We start from the raw sequence: 19,515 nt of genomic DNA on the forward strand, positions 1-19,515 counted from the left end.
CGTAATACCACTACTATGAAGCCTAGAAATATTATGAATCTGGACTTACACTAAAGACCACAATGTACTCACAAACGTAATCACAAAGCACTTCAAATCACTTTCATGGAACAGCACTTGATAGCAAGCTCTATAATTTGGATGGATGAGGTGTGCTGGTATATGGATTAATGGTCTCCTGGTCACTGTGCACGGGCATAGCTAGGGACTCTATAACAAACATTTGGAAGGGTCATCAAGATTTATAAGACCTTTCCCCATCTCTTGCTAACCTTAATGAGCTGGCTCCTCTGCATATGTCTCTGCACCTACTCTGCACTTATTGTTCAGAAAGGAAAGGAACTCCTCTGACCAATATTAATCCCTCGCAATGCCACCCAATCAATGAGTGCATTGCAAGCAGGAGGCTCTCGGTCAACATATTTTGTCAAAACTATTTGTATTACATGGGGAAAATCCTACTGTGAGGGTCTGTTCTCCCAGCTCATCAGTGCAGAAATGAGAGTGATTGCTGATGCAGTGAATGAGTAAGGAGAGGAGAGGAAGAATACTTTATTTGTCCCTCTCATCATTTTTGTCACCACTAGGATAGTGCCACCTGAGATAAGATTCCCATGTTGTCTCATTGGCTCTACCAAGGGTGCCAGGTTACTTAAATTTAAGCTGTGAAGGAGAGAGGCCCTTGATATATTTTAATAATACTCTCCCAGTGAATAGCATCAGGAGCGTTATTGCTAAGAAAACAATCATTTCAAGTTAAAGATTTCTTGTGGCAAAAATGGGTAATGTCCTAGGAACACAGATAGCCCCACATTTAGATATATTTCCAGGTCAGAAAACCAGAAAGCTCCAAGCTCTTATTAATATGCTTTATCATCTTAATATAATTCTATGACATCTACTGGAGAAGGGGAAAGTCAACGCCACATGGCAATGGAAGATAAAGAGAGACATTCAGCGTTATCTACTAAAATTCTTCAATGTTGCAAATTTACATTAAACCATACCAATTAATTAGACAGTTGTCTGATTGCTGTTTTGCTGCTAAGGTGATCATTCATATCTTTTTAATGAATCATATCATATTTATTCAATGAAATGCTATTTCTAAAATAATAATAAAATGCTGCATACCCATTGCTGATGCAATATATAATTACAGGTGCATGGTTTATTTTTTGTGATGTCAAGTAAAATATGCTTTTAAACAGAGTACTATTGACTGCACTTTTAATTAGGCCACAGAAGGCATTATTGTCATGATAAATATGCTTGGCATCTGTATTATGCAATCCAATCTGTTTTTAGCTTGAAACATATTTACTTTCTCACTAATGAATGTTCTATGTGGTAGTTTATTCATATGTATGATAGGAAGCCAATGTGTCAACCTTTGAAATAAAAAAAGATGCACTTGGCACAGAAAATGCTTAAAACATATTTTTATATGTCTGCATTTATCTGAGCTGTGATTTGCGTTATTTAGATAAAATGAATATAATACTGCATATAGTTGCTTAAAGGGGTAGGAAACCACTGACTACATGGCAAAATTACCACAATGCAGCTTAGCATATGTGGGGCATACCTGGCTAATGAAAGACCACAACAGAATGTTGCAGTTGGTTATAAAAAGGTAAATTATTCAAGCATATTAAACTAAAGAGGATTAGACCTCTATCTGAGTAATTCACGGCAAACTATCCGCAATTTAGAGGAGAAGAACAGTAGTTTATCCCATAGTCTAAAATACAGCAGATGTAATAAATGTAATACATGCAAATTCCAGGGAGTATATATACTAAACTGCGGGTTTGAAAAAGTGGAGATGTTACCTATAGCAACCAATCAGATTCTAGTTGTTATTTCCTTGAATGTTCTAAACAAATGATAACTAGAATCTGATTGGTTGCTATAGACAACATCTCCATTTTTCAAACCCGCAGTTTAGTAAATATACCCCCAGATGTTGTATGCCTTCTGCTGTTTCTAGAAGTACCACTATCTGCAAGCTGATAGAACCACTGTACAGGTGTGTGCAGTGAGTTCCGAATATTGTTATTGTAAGAAACAGAGTGCCCCATAGTTTGTCATTTGAACCTTTTCCAAGTCAACCTCAGATTCTTTCAAGGACAAAAGTGGTATATATGACCAGATTAAGATTCAATGATGTATGTGCAGTATATAAACCAATGATACTTATTTACTGGTGAGTAGGCCTTTTGTAATAAAATCCTGATAATTTTATGGACAATTTCCCAACTGAGTTGCCAGGTTTGGTTCATCTGAATAACAGCTCATAGCATTTATGGTGCTTGTCTGATAACCTATGTTAGCCTACAATGCAACCCTCTGAACTATTAATTAAGAAAGGAAATGTGAGAGTCACAGACAATGCAAATTAGTATAGATTTTATAGAACATTTGGCTCATATTTATTTCGTCTGAGTTCTTTATGTATACAATAGCTCCCTCCATCATAAAAGTGTTTCCAAGTTTACCCGAATATAAGTAGGACCTTGCAAAGCAACCTGTTCATTATATGCCAGGTACTACTTGGGAATAGCCCACATCTCCCATACTGTCCCATGTTCATTTCAGTTTACATTCAATGTATATATAGTACAGTATACCATCCCAAGTTTAATTAATTTTGTTCAATCACTGCAAATCAATGATCAGTGACTAATATGCGGACCACTGCCAGCAGGTAAAATCAGGGCAAATTTTACCATATTTATATGTCCATTTGTTTTCAATTTACTTTCCCTACTATTAGAATATTTGTAATTCCATATAACCCTGACATTCTGCACGTAAAGTTTCTGCTGACAGGCCAATAAACACAGATATTTAAAACAACAATTTATATCTATGCCCTAAATCACCCTTAAGTTAGCTGCTTTCCTCTTTGTTTCCTTGCTGCTTGCTATTTGTAAGACTATACAGAGTTACTCTAGTGAAATAAAACCATGTTGAGTTTTCTAATGCCAAACCTGGAGTATGTCTCTGACTTGAGGAATGTTCTATTTTTTGTGGATGTAGTTCTGACAGCTTACATGCTGATGCAGTGCCTTGTTCTGATAGCATGCTTGCCTAACTGTGAGATTGCACTTCTCAGCTTATTCTGGTCATGTATTGTTCTTTGTTGGTAAAGCCTGTTTTGCCAATTTTAAAAGCGTCCACCTGGGAAATTAAGTGAGTCTGTAAAAAGGAGACTTTGATATTGAATAAATACTTTCTGTTCATGATTTCTGCATCCATTTTAGCTCTATTCAAGGCAAGAAAGGTTGGCTTCAAGAATAAAATGTAACTGGTTTCGCAGGACTTAGACCAATTGAAAAGGAAAAAATACAATAATGGAAAAAAGACACGAACCAGAAAAAAAGTGCCATTTCCATGTAGTTTTGTGTTTCCTATAAAGTACCATTACATAAATCCTTATAAAAGGTAGCAGAAAATGATACATTTTCATTGCACTTTGTTCTTTTATCTGTTTGCCTAATCTGTTTACATACTATGGTGCTCTTAACATGTAGTGGTTGAAATGCCCTCAATATGTCAATGGCATGTTTGATGTCAGCAGCATAGGCGAAAAGATCAAACACAGCACTATCAGTTCTGCTTCCCAGCTCTGCTAGACAGACATTAAGGGCTCATTCACATGGGCATGTTTCTCCCTTGTGGTATCTATTGCATTCTTCATGGAGCACACAAGGATCAGATACTGAAGAAAATCATAGAAGTCTCTGAAACAGATCATAGAGGTAAAGATACATGTACCATTTTCTCCTTGTAAACTCTGTAGTCCCATTCCCCACACATCGCATAGATGAGTTGCACATACATATTGCATATTCATATTGAATTGCTTCCGTGTTTTATCCATGTGCGTTGCAACTGCTCAAACAAAGATAAACTACACCCACGTGAAAGTATCCTAAGAGAGCCTCATAATGTCATAACTACTTCCACAGTCAAGTCTTTAGTGTTTACTGGAAATTACAATATCTACCTCTGAGTTAACATATATAATGTGCTTCCCTATACTACATATAAACCTATTTTGTTGTGCATTTTGTACCAAAAGCTTATGTTTATAAAAAGAGCATAGGCACTTGTTAATAAATATCTCACTATTTGAATTTTTTTCCTATTTTGTTTTCATAATTTACTGCATAGCATTGAATATACCTTTATTCTGCAGTGGCTGTAGTTTATATAATAATAATAATAATAATAATAATAATAATAATAATAATAATAATAAAAATTGAATTACGGGCTATGTTATTAGGTGTTTCACACTTAATAGCATTCAATATCCCTTTATGATTCTTTCTCAAATCTTTATGATATAATTAGAATAAAGTGCAAGAGTCTATATTGATAGAGTCAATTCTGATATTTGCATTTGGTCCATTTATCTGTGTAGGTTTTTAGTGTGAAGAGCAGAAATCAGCAACAATTGTAGATAACCATCATCATCATCACCATTTATTTATATAGCGCCACTGATTCCACAGCGCTGTACAGAGAACTCACTCACATCAGTCCCTGCCCCATTGGGGCTTACAATCTAAATTCCTTAACACACACGCACACACAGACAGACTGAGACACAGACTAGGGTCAATTTGTTAGCAGCCAATTAACCTACCAGTATGTTTCTGGAGTGTGGGAGAAAACCGGAGCACCCAGAGGAAACCCACGCAAACACGGGGAGAACATACAAACTCCTCACAGATAAGGCCATGCTGCCCCACCCCTAGTTTTGATTAACAGTGATATATGGCCATATGCATCCAGTATACATCCAACTCTGATTTTTGAAAATAAACAAGTTCCTAATGAATAAAGGGTGATGCTATCACCTGACAAGTCATAGCAACCAAAATTAACTCTCTAAGATACATAGAAAGTTCAACTTTGCACATCTTCCCAATATTACTCCTAACATCCTTGTAGAAAAAGGGATAGGGGCTCTTGATAACTATCTTTTCTTAAGGGATATAACACTATTGCAGATTTGTGGAGAATCTTCATCCTCTGGAGCTGTAAGCTCACAGTGTGTCAAACAATGGAAGATTCCATGACAGTTGTCCAAACATCTCCTTTAGCATAGAGTATCACAAGGCCAGGAAGAACAGAAGAATATTCTAGTTGCGTGTTGGCCACTGTTACAAACATACCTTTATGTTAACATATTTGAGGATACACTAAGAAATTACTTGTAACTTATAGGGCCTCATTTAGAGTCGAATGCAAAGTACATTTCAGGCGCATTGTGCACATTTCCACTGATGCGCATGCACAGTAAGCATCAGTCCCGTCTGCTTTTCAGACGCAGTGTACACTTGCGACAGCTTGTGGCTCAGCATGAGGAAAAGAGTGGAACACGGGAGTTATGTAGGCGTGACCGTGAATAATTTAGATAATATGGGAGTCTACCCGCAAAACCAACCAGACAGATCAAGATGCAGACAGAACATACGTCACAAAAGACTGAAAAATTGCAGCAGGAACTAGGTGGCGCAAGTAGTTAGCTTGCTGCAGGAACTGGTCGCAGCTCAGTAGATTATTATGAGTGGGATGCACCTTTGGTTGCATTCCACTCGTAATACCCTACCAAACTGCGGCACACTCCCACTCCTGCACTTGCATGTACGTCTTAGATGCACATTGCGTCCGACTCTAAATGAGGCCCTTAATGTACAGTACATAGAAAACACAACAGCAAAATATGCATTAACTTGCAGGAATGGTAAAATAGCCAAATATTTACAGAATCTGCTACTCAGCACAAATGAGATGCAGTTATTACAGTTTCAATTGATACTTAATTGAATCATTATTTCATATTAATAATGCCAATAAAAACTAACCATAGCTGGTCTTCATATAGGTGAGATATAAAATGGTGTAAGTCTAGTCTGAAGGAAGCAATAGAAAAGTCTGCCACAGTTTGGGTCAGTGAGATGAGAAGGCATATACATGAAACATGTCACTAACCAGATTTTTTTAATTAAGAATTGAAGACATGGTATAACATTTTACATTTATAAGAGCTTAAAGAGTCAATTTACTGTTGGCAACTAAGAAGAAAATGTAAGAGTATGACGCATATACCAGGAAAACTATTTCCTGTTTCAAAACAACCAGCTTTCAATCCTCTCCACCTACTGCGTGTAGGGCTTTATGAAGAAGCGTTCTTTTATTGAAACTGGAAAGTGGATGGGCCATGTTTGTGTGACACCAGCCAAACATGAGGTTTTTAGTAGGTGGTAAAGAGTGTTTCCCAGCAGGGCTTCTTAGTGAATCCCTGCACTGAAGCAGTAGTGAGTCTTTTGGAACACAAGCATTAATAACAATACTTTTCCTGAAAAATGTAACAACCAGTGACAAGTGAAAGTAATAAGGAAGATATAAAAAGTTATGGCAAAAATGCTTCTATTTTAAATTAGAATTCTTTAAATTAGACTATAGTCTAATTAACATGTTTTACTACATTGCCATTCTATAAATGCAGCTGATATTTGAAACGTATTATTATTAAACTTTTGGTAAATGTTTACTGAAAACATTAAACATAACGGAATAAGACAGTGTAATTATCAGACTAATGGGATATTACGATAGTCTAGGGACAGATTTGTGTACTTTATATAGGTTGCACAATTTAAATTCCAAGGTCAATTGCTGAAACAAATACTCCTAGTAATGTATTTTCATTGATAGCCTTTTGATTGCTTGATTTCAATAGGTAATAGTGAAGGTCACCAAGAAAGGCAGTGTCAGTGCATTTTTATACCAGGACTTTATACGCATTTGACATCTACACATTTCTACAGGAACACATCAAAAATGTAGTATGGGGAAAATAGATATACTCTGGCAGTAACATTGATAGAATACATAGCTCTCGAGCTGCTTACAGCCTCAAGAGCAACTGACAAGTTTGACAGAGAATATGTGTTGGTAACATTGTTTGATCCATGTTTTAAAGTAGAAATTGAAGCCATCTTTCCAGGAGCTTGAGACACTGATAACTGCTAAGAAGTCATTGTAAACAAATAAATACAGCCCATGTCAACCACCTTATCATGGCTCCTTGCTTCCTTTGTCATGATCTAGCACTAGATCTTCTTAAGAAATGGGAATCTGAGTTCTCTATCAATGACAATGACAACAGTCCACGACATTGGAACAGTGAATGAATTGCACCATAATTATGTGCGGACTTGATGTGAACATACCACAAATCACATCAACGTATGGCTGAAAAGAAAATAGAATGTGTAGTATGGCTTACCTAGTAATAATGACACTGGATAATTGAATGCTCTTTTTGAGCATACAAACTTCTCAAAGAAAATTACTAGTCAGTTGGAATGGCAAACGAAGAGAGTGTTAGAAAATGAAATAGATATGAAATACAGTAGCTATCTGAGCTAGAAACGTTGGCAATATAAAAAGCAGATCCGAGCCTATGATTTGGAGATGCTTCTGCTTCATTAAGTAAAGTACTCTATTGAAGGAAAATACTATTATATGCTACACTTTTCCACTTTTTCCCATTTGCTCGGTTAATGCTATAATGTTTATTAAAATATATTTTTAAGCTTTATTATTATTTTCTATATACTTTATGTCATCGGCAGTAATAAGGTATTAATAGAAAAGCCACCATTGTATTTGTAGAAATTTTATTTTTACACAGTTTGTAAACATCCACATCTACTGTGTAACCTACGGGTTTTGCCGGATATAATAGGTATCAATAAAGTATATTAGTATATTAACCAAGGTGGTAGACTTAGCCATAAATATATATATATATATATATATATATATATATATATATATATATATATATATATATATATATATATAAATATCTCCTTCCCCTCACTTTTGGAGATTTATCCACAAAGAACTTATAAAACACTCATCTAGCATAGAAATGTAAGGATTTAGAAATGCAGAATACATTTTAGGTTATCTGAGTAAGAAAAGCAAGAAGGTTAACACTGGCAGTGATTTCACTAATCTGCTGCTATTGGTGTTTGATTTTAGATTGTATATATATTTGTATATATACAATATCATATCATTGCGCTATCATTATCATTGATACTATAGATGGTGTTTAGTGATCTCATATAAACGGTAAAATAATCAGTCATGTGATGCTATGACACTACCAGAATATAGGTGTGTTCACACAGCTGTTCCTTCCATTTCGGCTGTGTTATTTTCACCTTCTGTTGAAAGGAACAGATCGCCGTTGAAAAAGAACATCAAAAGTGGATCATTAATACTTATGAAGATCACAGGGGATGAAAATACTGCATTTCCCCAAGTGGCCATGTGAAAAAGTTATTTTATAGTTGCATTCTGTTTATTTTTTACATCGGACACCCACTCCAGCAGTAAAAAATCGATTCAGAAAAATATATAGATATAACCATAATTTTCCAAAAGTCAGTATATTGCTTATCATGCGGTGCTACCTCTTCAATTGTCGCCATAATACCTTGTTAATATAAAACAGGAGCAGATTTATGCGGTTCTCAGAGGCCAAACCTTTGTCAGCTGTCTGACATCCAGAGCCATTATAATATTACATGCTACACATGAAAAACAGTAGGTGCAAAAAATCTAAATGCAAATAACCATACAAATATATGATTAAAAAGACTTTTTCCAGAAGAGCTTGCAGTCTAGAGAGAACAGGTACAAGTAAAATACACGATTTGAAGAAAGAGAGTGTTTGGAAGGGTGGATTGTGTGAAGGCGCAGTAATTGAATTGACCCAACAAGATTGGTGTCAATGATGCTGGAGTGTAAGAAACTATAGTCAGGGAATAGAAATAGCTTTCTAAATTGAGGAGCCGCAAACAACATAAAAGTGACCAGGAGAAATCCTTAAACAAGTTTAAAAAATGTTTTGTGGTTTATGATGTAAACGGTTTCATTTTTCTTTATGTCCCAGTGACAACATTGATGACATTGCCATTATTGATAACAAAAGGAGCTCTGTCTCTGCTTGCACAGATTAACGCTGTATGTTTTATTTGCTTTGTTTTTTTCTTCAATCTTAGAAATCCAGTTGTTAACTCTTTCCTCCCAAGAAGCCATGTTTGCAGGATTTTCTATACAAAGAATACTGCAGAAAAACAAACTATTTTTAATCACTGTTATATATGTACACATCTACCTTGCTAAAGACCTAGAGCTGCTTAACTAAACAATTGCATGATCCCTGCAGCTGTACATGTGTGATATAAAGACACATCCAGAGGGATGTTCCTTTAAACTAATTGTAACTTCACGCAGTGCACGCTCATCTATTTCTAATGACAGCACATAGGAAACATAAAAAAGGTTTTGAAAAAAAAAAAAATTTGGAGTTTTTTGGTTTTAACAGTAGCTAAAATATCTAAAAGGCTTCTAATTTAGTTAAATGGTGATAAATTTTGATTTGTTAGAAATCAATGTAAACTTGGTTTCTCTAGTTTGTAAGCTCGCACAAACAGGGCCCTCTCTACCTTTCATCTCATGTCTGCACCTCCTTCATAACCCTCATAGTATGTAGTTTCTCTGTATGATAAATGACAATGGGCAGCATGGTGGCTAAGTGGTTAGCACGGCTGCCTCACAGTGCTGGGGTTATGAGTTCAATTCCCGTACAAGGGCCTTATCTGTGTGGAATACATACTAGTAGGTGAAGTGGCTGCTGTGTGTGTGTGTGTGTGTGTGTGTTAAGGAATTAAGACTGTAGACTCCAGTAGGGCACAGACTGATGTAAATGGCTACTGATGTGAATGGCAAAAAAAATATTCTCTGTACAGTGCTGTGGAAATGGAGGTGCTATGTAAATAAATGGTGAAGATGATTTAGGTAATGTATGATTTGTGATTCCCACTGTCCAGTGCTGCAGAGGATTGTGGTGCCTTACAAATAAACCATGATTATGATGATGTCTTATCATCAATTCTATAAGCACAACCTGCTGTCTAGGCAAAGTAACGCTGGGTACACACTACAGAAATTTCTACCAACTTTTTATGCCGAGCGATTTTATATGCGACCGATGGTCCGATCGCTCGGTCCATGGACTGCATAACACACTAGCCTTGTTTAGGACGATAAAGGGAAGAGCGGACGTCCCTTTAGCAACTTTTTACAGCCATGTTGTCATGAGCAATGACTGTAATTTCGTACTCACTGTTGTGGATCGGTCGGAAGTTTATTAACACTACACAGCGGAAACGAGATTGGACCAAAAATATTAAACGGTACGACCAACCAAATGAGGCGACAATCGTCCATTTGGGCACACTTTCGACCATCGTGTCACTGCACACACTGACCCGACTTTTGAACGAGCGGTCGTATGTCGGCTCTTTGAGCCGATTATTGGACAAAAATAGTGTAGTGTGTACCCAGCTTAAGTCTCAGCTTGTCCAACTATTTGTTTTTGGTTTACTTCTAACATACTACTACACTATGTTTGCGGCTTACATACTGTATATAACACCTACCATTAGAGAGTTAATAAAAAGTATACAAAGAAAAAATGTTGTATAGTAAAACAAATTTCCATAAAATAAATGATAGCCTCACAATTGTCTGGTTCTATCTGTAAATTTTAGTGTGAAAATACCTTTAAGGCTGAAAGTAATATTCTGGCTTTTGTGGTTTCTACGCACCACAATGCCAATTTATTCTAAAAAAGCATACTTGCTGATACAGCAGGTCTTTAAAATTGTCAGAATGACAGATGGCTACTGCAGAAGCAAATATTTTAGTTGGCTTGCTGATCTTAATCAGAAGAGATTGACAAAGTTGTTTTAATCTTTTAATTATAGCATACTAAATTTTATGTAAAACAAGAACTTTTGTCCAAGACATAAATTTAAAGGACTTTTTGGGTTCTTAACAGAATAGATGGAGGTAAAAATGAAATACACATTTCACTACCAGTCAGATGGGAGTGAAAGAGACATCAGAAAAAGCGAATGCAGATTTAAAAAATGTCTTTGACTGAATACTTATGGGAACATACAGATGAAGTATAAAGTCGATTGTAATGAAGCAGCATCATTAATTTTAGGAGAGCAAAAATGTTAACCAGTGATTGTTATAAACTCTTCTGAGCTAGTGTTACCTAATTTTCTCTCAATTTATAATGTTAGCCACACACACTGCAAATTGGCAACTGATATTGCGTAACTGGCCTCATTTTACAGAATGTGTGGTCCAAAAAACAACTGTTATGCTTGATAAACTCCAACTGAAATCTATGTGACCGTTACTGGGGATGTTGGTAAATGCATTAAGAAGATAACTGATGATGATAGCTATTGACTCGTGTATTCCGCCATCTTCCAATCGCACTCATGGGCCCTTGTCATGCTGTAAATAATCAGGATGTTCGGCATGAGTAAAGAAATGACAGAAAGTGCCCAAGCAGAATTGAGGTGAAGGTGTATATAAATCATCTTTTGTGATAGGTCATGCGATGTACCTCATTATGTGACAACCTCAAACTGCACAGTTTCAAAGGAGTAAAACATATATAGTGAGCTCCTAGGGAGGCGATTGCCCCATCGCCCCTCTCTGGATCAGCCACTGAGCTCTGGGCTATTCAAAACCAAAATGGGCTAGGTTGGTGTTTTTCAAGACATTTATGTGATGCCAGGGGGTATAGAAAAGGCTTGGATGGCCTCATGCGACTATAGTTGGAAGGATTGAATCAAATATGAGCAATTTAATTATATTTCATTGGGGCTTTGCCTATGACCAGGACTCCTATATATATCAAGATATTCCTGGGTTAGTCCATGTTTTTGACCTGGGAAATCTTAAATTGCCTACTATTCTAGGATTCAGATTCCTTATAATCCCAGAGACATAGATTTATCTACGATACATTAAGACATCATACGGAAGCTTTTATGGATTAAGCAGGGTCAATATGTGATAGGCGTTTATTTTTATTTTCTAGTACAAAATCTCTTTATTTTATAAACATTTATATATATATATATATATATATATATATATACACACATATATATATATATATATATGCTGTGTCATCATATTCCCCAACACTGTACAATAAAGTATCTTTGCTGCAGATATATATGAAGTCATAAGACATTGATGCTTTCTAGAACTCGCTAAATTACACTTTATACAATTATAGTAAATGTGTAGAGCTGTATTATATTCAGACATGAGACATGAATACAATATAGCAGACTGCTGTATTACTTCACAAACAAGATTCTGTACCCTCTATTTAGCTTCACATGCAGAGAAACTAGTGTCCTGGTATAAAAACAGATTCAACCACAGCTGCTCCCTAAATCTGCATAGTAATTGAGTACAAATCTCTGTACACAAGGCGTTTACTGACATGTGATGTCCCATTGAGAAAGTGAAAGGTCACAAACCTTGACAAGAAAGAAGCTGCACAGAAATATTCAATTTGTTTCGTCTGGCTGCATTTTAGTATGATTGGAGAATTGCCATTGAAGAAAATTGTAGTAAAAGTAAATTACGTAGAAATAATTCAAATATAGAATATTTAAGATTGGTGTACAATTGTATGACGCTCTAGAACAACACAAACCTATATCAATAAGCTCATGTGCAATCATTTGTCAATTATATCAGAGCAGTAAACTGTATCTATAATGATGGACGATGCGCAATATTAATATTCACTTCCAGTAAAGAATAATGATACAAAATAAGGTCTCATTCCTGATTTTAACATCTACCTTTTACACTGAGACATCTAGGAACATACTGAATTATAAAGACATGTAAAAACTCCCATTGTGTTATGTACTTTATATGTTGTGTAAAATAGTGCATTTATTCATGATTTTGTATAGCATTTATACTTGTACCATAAAGGCTCATATTTTTTTTTGCTATTATGCATTAACATATGACAAAAATGGGCGACATATACTCAGATTCGCTTATTCATGGTTGATTGACAAGACCTGTGTTTAGTTTTAGGCAACAGATAATAGGGGTCCCCATGCAGTGCAGCAGCCTTATGACCACACAAATCTTCTTGTACATTAGGTAGATTTAAAATGAAAAATATGGTATAAAATAAATAAAGGTATAATCAACCAACATAATAAAATACAATTTGCTGAAGGTAATAAGAAGCAAGATATGCAAGCTTATGTACCGTCTCTTAATATGTTTTAGCAAAGCTTACAGTCAAGCACATAATGCGCCTTATTTATTGTAACCAATTCCTATAGGTGTGATGGCTCTGAAGAACAGAGGATGGGGATTTGTGGATATGGAGGGGGTTGACGGCTTTAGAAATTCACTAATGCCATAAAAACACAATAACATTAGCATATTTAAATAAAAATAAACTAAGAAGAAGAAGGCAACGACACTAGAACTGCACTCTGATGGCTTAAAAATGATTCCTGACTTCAAAACAGCAATCAGATTTCATCCTATGTTCCGTCATTAATACGTTAACATCTGATGTGATTTCAACTACCTTGGTCTACAAATCTGCATAGATTTTCCTAGAAAGCAACGTCAACAGTATGATGTAAATGATCTATCACAAATCCATGCTGGCATCTACTGAATTTATTATTGTCAAACAGGTTCCCTTAGGAGCCCTACAAATATTTTCTTACAACAGTCATGAGACTAACTGGTCTTTGAAATCATTGATTCAAAATGAAAACCGATCTTGCAACATTTACAAATAAATATTTTATTTGCTTGGCATTGAATGTACCCATGTTATCTTGCAAAAAGCTATATAGAAACACCTTAGTACGCATTCTGCAACATGTGACAGCTACAGCCAATCACCCTCAAGTAAAGAGCTTGTGAAAATGTTGGATATATTCCTTAAATTGGTTGAGTGCACCTATTTGCTCTGTAATTCCTCAGTGGACACATAGTTTGGCATACAAGGAAAAACTGTTTTTTTATATATATAATTTGTATAATGTAGAACTTGGCACTGGGGCAGTAATTGCTGTGACAGACTCAATTACATCTGTATGACATTTTTGAAAATAATTTAGTAAATATATTAACATGTCAAGTCACAGTAACACTAGATCTATATGATATATTGGTTTGCATCAGTTTAAATTAAAAACAAACAAACCTTATCATTTTTAGAAAGGATTAATACATACACAGCAAACATCATCAAAAGTTTTCCTAAAACTTTTAATTCAGCAAGTCATCACTTTCACTCCCCTCTTGCAAACTGCTTTTATACATTACTCTTAATGTTCCTGTCATATTGTCTGCATTGTATTCACATTTTAAAGGGCACAGTCTATTGTCTACATATTTTAAATATGTTTATCTCTTTATTTTATTTAAGAGGTGTCCCTGGTTCTAATCTATCCAACCTACTAATGCTTGCAGATTTGGCATTTTGTAATGACAGCAACATCCCTACAAATCAATAGTTATTTAATTCACAACAAGCTCTCAAGTCCATTAAACTTGATTACATTCACCCATTTCAGTTGGGTGCAGTTATTTTTCCTACACCGGCACTTAATCTATAACAGGAACTTATGAGAACTTTCAAAAGCAATTTCAGCATCAATCAGCATATAGTGAAAGGCACAATTTGCTTGTAATTATTTATTGGACTGGATGGCAATGGGCCTGACTGAACTCCAGTATCCGACCTTCACTCATTAAAAAGTAAAAAAACAAAACACATGTGATGGCCGGTTTGGCTTTTCCAATATCTACATTGTTTCATTTTATGATGCTATCTAATTCTGGAATCATTGCTATTTTTTTTTTAAGTTGATCAGTCAACAAAATCTTTGCTTCTGAGCAGAATGGGGCAGGGAAATATAAAGAAAATAGTTTAACACTGTTTTTTTTATCTTTACACAACTGACTATTTGATACTAATACAATTGTGAATCTGCGACTTTCCATTGTTAGGCAGCAAACATATGGCTGTGGATTCCATGTAGAGCTGACAAAAGATGTTCATGTGAAATGCATATACACGTTTATATAATATAAATCATTATTCATGTGCATAGCAATAGATTGACATACTCTCATCATTTAAAAGGAAATCACATTCGGAAATGTCCTTTTAAAATAGCATCATCCAACCCTGTACTTATTTACTGTAACCCCCTCCCCCTCCCTCTCCCTTGTTTCTACAGGACTATACATTGTTTATTGGGTATTTATTGTGATATATTAGAAATGCTATTTGGTTCTGCCTTTTTTGCTGGATTTTGGAGGGTGATGTGCGTTAATTTGAGGGTGGATGCAGGAAAAAAAATCCAGGCCTATACGCAAATTTGACCAAAACAATTTTAAATGAAAGCAAAAGCTGGAGCTTGGACAAATCTCGATTCTTTAAGATATATTCCATATATCTAACACCTTTATGATGATAAACATATGTTAATAAATGATGATGCAGCAATATAGTTTTATTGCAGACTTCAGCTCCCTTGAATATGGTTCATCATTTTTAGTGCCTATAATCAATTATTTTTACTGCCATAGAAGGCTATGATTGATTGTGGGCTGAAGTTGTGAACATGATATATCGAATTGTAGAATTAATGAATTAATTAATTAATTAAATGCTTTATTGATATGTACAGTATTTAGTAGAGAAATTTTATTTATATGTCTGTAAATGTAAAAGTGCGCATAATATAAAAAATTAAATAAACAAAAGTAATGTGCATCTAAACGTAAGAGCTTCCATTTTTGGTTGAGGATTATAACTAATTTTCTTATGAGATATATATTTTATTAATGTTTATGGCTTTCTGGGCAATGTCACCAATTGTTATAAAAGAGAGATATCTTTGGCAAGGGTCTAGCACAGAGCATATTGTACTCAATTAATCTCTTTCTGTAATAACGAAGATCAGCAGAAAAAAGAAAAGTGCAGAGTTAGTACTGAATACTGATGAGCAGAGATGATCGAATGATTTGAAGTGGTTCCAAATCTGATCGAATTTGGTCAGTTTAAGGGCCTCTAACTTGTTAGTGGGAGAATCTGCCAGCTCAATATGGTTCAACTGTAGAGGCCCCGCTGCCCTCAAGCAGTGAACCCTGAACTTGTGGTTGCAGTTTAAAGTTCACCTTCAGTGTTAAAAGTTTAATCTTGTATACACTTTGGAGATTTTTAAAGATGTTAAAATAAAGCAAGTTGTTGCCTGTTCAAGTTTAAACGGCTACATAATTTAGTATTTTAACAGTTATTGAATTTGAACATTGAGTTTGACATTTGAACTACAATGTTTAAATTCACTGTTCGCATGGAAAAATGTTACAAATAGTATGCAGCCATTAAGCTCAAATATGTTCAAACCAGCACTAGAATTTGTATTCTAATCTATCACATTTGTCAAACATTTTCAAACTTTAGAGCTGCATTTGATGAATTGGTTTAAGAGCCACTTTGAAACAATTTCGAGCAATGAGTTTAATGAGTACACAGTAGCAACACCCAGTGCAATTGCCCTAAACCATCACACAAATGGGGAAATTGGCTGTAAAAGTATTCAAAAGTATCCAGTTAGAACTGTAAATATATGGCTTATAGGAACTATAGGAAGTTGCAAGTTTGCCAGGCTGTTCTAACTTTAACCCAACAATTTTGTTTCATTTCCATAAATTTGACTAGAGTACTATCTATAATTAATCTCACTTTGAAAACAACTACATTATTTAAGCAAAAAAGCAAATGAACCACATAATTTAAAGGGCAATTAAAGCTATTATTTGACATTAAAATATGTCAATAACTGGGTGCTACTGAGCTCAATTACACATATGAAATAACTGGAGATACTTAACTAAGTAAGTCCAACATGTTCTTTGTCTCTCCTCTGCAGCCTTGTTAGGGAAGGTTCTTCTTGACCACACCAAGCACAGAGTGACAGCTTGGAAGACTTGCTTTACAGAAGTGCACTGTGCCCATCGGTTGACTTATATACAGGAGCAGTGATTCACAGTAATTTAAATGAGTTCATTCTTTTTTTCCTATATCATATCCCAGGAAGGAATAGCTAAGACAGGCTAAACGTATCTGTAATGGAATCTCTGTCTGTCTGTCTCCCTCTCTGTCTGTCTTTCTGTCTGTCTGTCTATGTCTGTGTGTGAGTGTGTGTCTATATCAGGGAATTTAGACTGTAAGCTCCAATGGGGCAGGGACTGATGTGAATGAGTTCTCTGTACAGCGCTGCGGAATTAGTGGCGCTATATAAATAAATGATGATGATGATGATGATGATGATGAATGGGTGAATTATATTTTGCAGCTAACAAACCTATAGAGTAATGTCATGTTAACACTGAATATTTTAGTGTTCCTGAATGGTTCGTAGCTGAATATTTTAATCCCATGCATATGCAACATTGTTATACAGTAAAGTTATACAACAGATTGTCATAGAATGGCCATTACAATGTTTAGGTAAAAGCATGCTTTGAAATGTCACAGACAACAAACTAGGCAACACTGCAACAAGAATTGTATGCGCATTACATCTTATGTAATGGGACACAGATGACGGGGCACACAATAATATTCAGAATTAAAATTGCTTATGTCCTACACTTGATTTATCTACTACACAAGAAGGATTTATGAGGTAAATGTGCTATACATATTGTGTAATAGTAGAACCATACATTTGATAATGGAAATGATCTATGAAAGAAAATAGGATGAATACACTTATATGGTATTGCAATCATAAAATGGTAAAATAATGCCTTGGGTTTCCCATAAACAAGAAATGAATTATGGGAAAGTTAATTATTTGACATTTTGACCCACATCTAACTTCATGCGGGGGAAATGGCAAATCTGTGCATCCCTATCATTCTTTAAGGAATAACAGATCTCAGGATCATTTACTTCCTACACTTTGTAATTGGAAAAAGGTCATTTCCATGGTACTGCCCCCTTACTGATTCATTTAGTCATGCTATAGTTCCAGAACAAACCGCAGTCTCTGAAATTCTAGGGTTTCTGAACAGTCAGTTTTCCTTGAGGTGAAGATGATATTATGGTTTTAAGTAGGAAATTATTCAAATGTCTTTATGTAATTACATGCTTCTGAAGAAAGGAACATTTAAAGCTGTATAGATATCTTACGTAAAGCTTATGTCTAGTCATCTTATTGGGTAGACATTAACAATGTTTTGTGTTCAGTATATTTTTGCTATAAAATATTTCCAAATTCCATTTTTAAATATATTGTCTTTCCATGAAGGTTGTTAGCACTAGTCAGTTATATACATTTATATAACATATCACATTTACAACTAGAATTAAACTAGGATATCTTGTCAGATAATGCCCTAACTACTAGGAGTCACCAAGCTATCTGCGATTATAGAAATGCACAAGGTTATAGACCAAGTACTTTTAAACAGGTCTCAAAAGTTCAAGAATACTTCTAATATCTGTAATTATTTACAATAAGGCATGCACTATTCTTTAAATTCACAAATTTCTTCATGAACACTAAAGTGACATAACAACTCACTGATAATAAACGATGACATCATAACTCACTCATTATTTATTTATTATGTATAGGACTTGAGTAATATTAGTATGACTTCTGTATTATTATTATTATTATTATTATTATTTTTATTACTATCTTGTTTCAAAAGTGAATATAAGAAGTGTCATGTGCATACAGAACTTAATAAGTGGATAGGTGTTTATTTGCTACTTATGTTACACATAACCACACCATGATCTGCTACAATGCTTTATGATCAGTTGTGGGCATGCAGAGTCCCTTAGAAATGTGGAATGGATAGAAAATCCTCTTCTCTGCCCTGTGGTCAACCTTGCAAAGTGATGTTATGAATTTTAAACAGTAGTCAGATCAATACAAGCAAATATAGCTCAACTACACCATTTATTCAGCCATGAGAGATGTCAATATACAGATTAGGGTGATCCATCTTTTTGATTTCCTACTGTCTTCTCAGTGACTACATGAGAGCTTTTGCCTGTATTAAAAGTGTTTGCTTTCTCAACCATAAAAATTCCAATTATTACACTAAGTGCACTAGAGTTAAGCTGCTTGTTGGAAGCGGCCTTGCATTACCTGAACAACTCCTGCGAAGTATGGATCTGCAGACAGAATCATGGACGGTCCATAGGGATGTAGCAGAACTCCTTGAGATGACAATATGATTTGAGTGATTGCACTAGTTCCACTATAGCTAAACACATCAGTGGAAAGTCAAGGAAACATCAAAACAATCCTTCCAAACTTCCCTGCTCTAAAAAAGATTGGTTCTGGCAGGCCAGCGTCATCAGCAGTTGTATCAAACGATTAACATCAGCTGGCCTTATTACTTAACATTGTCTTATAAGACAACAATTAGGGACCGCAGCTGCATGTTCGAGGTTTATAAAAAGAAAACTATCTTATTTTACACTATCATTTCTGT

General features: G+C 35.1%; 1 protein-coding gene across 4 annotated transcripts in view; it reads right to left on the reverse strand.

The window, feature by feature from the left end:
* RBFOX1 (RNA binding fox-1 homolog 1) overlaps positions 1 to 19,515 on the reverse strand; it is a 522,788-nt gene that overhangs the window by 468,316 nt on the left and 34,957 nt on the right. The gene's annotated exons all lie outside the window — the stretch shown is intronic.

Source organism: Mixophyes fleayi, chromosome 7 (assembly GCF_038048845.1).
Source record: "Mixophyes fleayi isolate aMixFle1 chromosome 7, aMixFle1.hap1, whole genome shotgun sequence".
NCBI lineage: Eukaryota > Metazoa > Chordata > Amphibia > Anura > Limnodynastidae > Mixophyes > Mixophyes fleayi.